This window comes from Myotis brandtii, unplaced genomic scaffold, assembly GCF_000412655.1.
Source record: "Myotis brandtii unplaced genomic scaffold, ASM41265v1 scaffold1956, whole genome shotgun sequence".
NCBI classification, from domain to species: Eukaryota; Metazoa; Chordata; class Mammalia; order Chiroptera; family Vespertilionidae; genus Myotis; species Myotis brandtii.
In genome coordinates this window covers 42,212-45,410 of record NW_005357294.1, presented here as the reverse complement: position 1 = coordinate 45,410, position 3,199 = coordinate 42,212, and the positions used below count along the sequence as shown (strand labels likewise).

Here is a 3,199-nt window from a genome sequence, read left to right as displayed (position 1 = left end):
GCAGAGCCGTGTGCCCCTTCCTGTGGAGCCGTGTGCCCGCCTCGCCGGGGCGGCCCTCCGACACAGGCCCGAGGCCTCTGATGGCAGCAGCGCTTTTCTGCGTTTGAAGTGCCAGGAGCCATGGGCAAGCTCAGGGAAAGTGGAGTGATTTATTAGACTCATAAAAATTCATGCTTGCGATTCCAGTCATCCCGTCTGAAGCTTGTTAGAGCGCGTCCCTGGCAGCTCCCGCCGTGTTCGCGCGGGGGTGGGGCGTGCACGTCTCCTGCCTGGGCTGCCTTCGAGGCTCCTTTGAGGAGTGGACGGCTGCAAGCACCGGAGTGAATGTCCCGGGTGGGCAGGGCTTTGCTGTCAGCCTGGGCTCGGCCCTCGCAGGAGGGAGCGGAGGGCCAGGCCCGGTGGCCTGCATGCTCCACCCCTGCAGCCGGGCTGGGCAGCAGGACCCCTCCCTGCAGGGTGGGCGCGGTCTGCGCTGTGTGCCCGGCAGTCCACAGGCGTGGCGGGGCCTCCTTGCTTTCCAGGCTGGTCCGTGGCAGTGGAGCCCCCACCCTTCCTGCGACCGGAGCAGGTCTTCTGGGCCTGGTGGGCAATCCCTCTCCTTCCCTGGGCTCCGTCTCCCCGCTGTGCACCTGGGAGCGCCGTGCCCTGCCCACTGTGCCGTGCGGTGGGCACTAGTCTGTGCGGAGGAGATGGGGGGACAGAGGCTTCCACTGCTCCCAGCAAGGATGCTCCCCCTCCCACCGGCCAGGGCCAGCCTCCTGTGTCCTCCCTTCCCACTGGCCAGAGCCAGCCTGTCCCATGAGCGTCCGCGCCAGCCTGGCTCCCACACCCTGGCTCCCTGCCTGGCACTGGCAGCGGCTGGCGGGGAGAGAGCCGCCCTGTGAGCACCCTGCCCACCCACCGGACCCTCTGCTGAAGCTCTCCGGCCGGTGGGGCTGGAGGGCAGCAGAGGGACAGTCCAGCCCAGGGGAGAGAGGGGGCCAGGTTGCCCCTCAGCCTCCTGGGGGACCCTGCTGCCCACCTTACACTGAGAGGGCAGGTGCAGGGCACACAGCGTCTCACCAGCTCAGTAGAAGCTGGGCCATTGGTGCCCTCCGCCAGGTCCCGGAGCGGATCCCCTTCCAGATGTTTACTCCCAGCAGTACGGGTGGGGTGCCATCAGGGTCCCAGCCCTGCATCTGGACCCGTCCAGCCTGGCTGAGCCCAGAACTGGAGGGCCTGGGGTGCAGGTGGTGGGGTGCAGGTGTGAGCCCCGAGGCCTGGGGGCTGACAGCCAGGCCCGAGGGGAACGACCACACGTGTGTGCACACGCTGGGGACTGGGCCAGCTTCCCCTCGGTGGGGCGGGACACGGGGGGAGTGCTCCGGGGTCCCCTCTGCAGCACCGAGCACCGGAGCCCACACCCCTCTGCCTTCCTCCTGATGCTTCCTGCCAATGGCAGCCCTTGGGGTCCCAGGATCCTTGTTACCCCCAAATGCAGCCCTGGTTTCACCGTCTCCAAGACCATAGGGATCCCTGAGGTGGGAGCTTAGACGGGACTAACCCTCAGCCATGCCCTGATGGACGGGCAGCCTCGAGAGCGCGGCTGGAGCCGAGCAGGGTTTGGGGGCCAAATCCCAGCCCTTGGCCTGGGTCAGGCCTTCCAGGAGGCACTGAGGCCCCGACCCCTGGGCCCTGCTCCGGCCCTGGGAGCAGCACTTTGCCTGCATGGCCATCCCCGGAGACAGGGTCCTGCTGGCGTGGCTTTTGCTCCGGCTCCAGCCGTGGGCCCTGAGGCCCGCAGGCCGGGCTCTGCTCGCGGCCGGACGTGCCTGCTGCTGTTCCTGTTTCTGCTCCATTTGCCAAGCCGCTCCGCTGCTGGGGAGAAGCTCTGACCCAGGGCCAGGTGGGCCCTGCTCCCTGGGCTGCCCTGTGTCCACCGGGACCCGAGTGACTGGGGAGGGAGCGTGGTTTATGGGGCAGAAGTCCGTGTGGCTTCAGACAAGGCTGAGCCAGGACGCGGCCTTTAGAGCCGCTGGTGGCGGGTGAGGTGGGGCAGTGGGCAGACACGGAACCCGGGTCAGGGTGGCTGTTGAGAAAAAGCGGATTGGCAGTAACTGGAGAAAGTGGAATCGCACTGGATGGAGGCCACACCGCACTGTCCCCTCCCCCCGGGGGACTGGCCTGGCACCCTCTAGGCGCGTGGCTTGTCTTCTAGGGCGTCCGACAGGCTCTCCATGCCCGGCTCCCATCGGCACAGGAGAACGACAGACAGCCGGATGCCAGGGAGACTCACTGTGCCCCCCCCGCCCCCCCCCACTCGAGCTTGTTTTGGGAGCAGCCTTCTCTCTCCTGGGCAGTGGCACAGGCAGCTCTTTGCACAGACGGCAGCTCTGGGTTCATCTTCTTAAAGAATCGTGGTGTTAGCCATTCATTTTCTCCCCAGTTAGTGCCCTTGAAGTTCCATAAAGACCTGAACTTCTCAACTCCCGCTTCTCAGTAAACAGTGCGAGCCGTGACCTCCCTCTGCTGGCTCCGCCGAAGGGGGCGGGGCTGGTACAGAGGCGGCTCCGGGCAATCACGTCCCCTGCTTCTCTGCCTTCTGCCCAGTGTGCTGGGGGCCGGGGGACCCTGCCACCCCACTTCGCACACCCCACTTTGCCACCCCAGGGCTGGTGAGAGGGCAGTGCACGCTGGGGGCCAAGCCAGACAGCCTGGGCTCTGCCGCCTGCCTGCCTGCTGGTCCCATGGCTGCACCGTGCTCAGAGGGCTCCTGGGTGCCCTGCCGGCTCCCCACTGCGCCACGGCCGGGGCGTGGGAACCGGAGAGGCCCGGCGGCGGCTGCTGTGCAGGAGAGGCCCTGCTGATGGATGGGCTCATACTCCATTCAGATATGATGCCAGCAGTTTTTGTGGTTTGTCTTCCATTGCGGCAGTAAAGTTTTTAATTAGGAAAGCTAATGAGATCGATTAGTCATTAGAAGTGACCTCTGCACGGCGGGGCGGAGGGCTGTGTGTGCGGGCCTGATAACGCGCGCCCGGCCTCGTCGGCAATAAAGGCACGAAGGGTTTGATTTGAGTGAAACGTGCCGCGGGGATGCATCATGCGGAGAAAAAAATTACAGCCCTGGGAGTCCGTAATGAAGGGAATTAAACCAACATCCTATCTAAATAACATGATTATCTACACAGACCCTCAGCCGGCCGCGGGCGGGAGAGAG

The 3,199-nt window shown here is 65.5% G+C and overlaps 1 protein-coding gene across 1 annotated transcript in view; it reads left to right on the top strand.

Moving 5' to 3' along the window:
• Positions 1-3,199, top strand: part of ZC3H3 (zinc finger CCCH-type containing 3) — a gene marked incomplete at its 5' end in the record, with an annotated part of 47,421 nt that overhangs the window by 12,220 nt on the left and 32,002 nt on the right. The window lies entirely within an intron of this gene.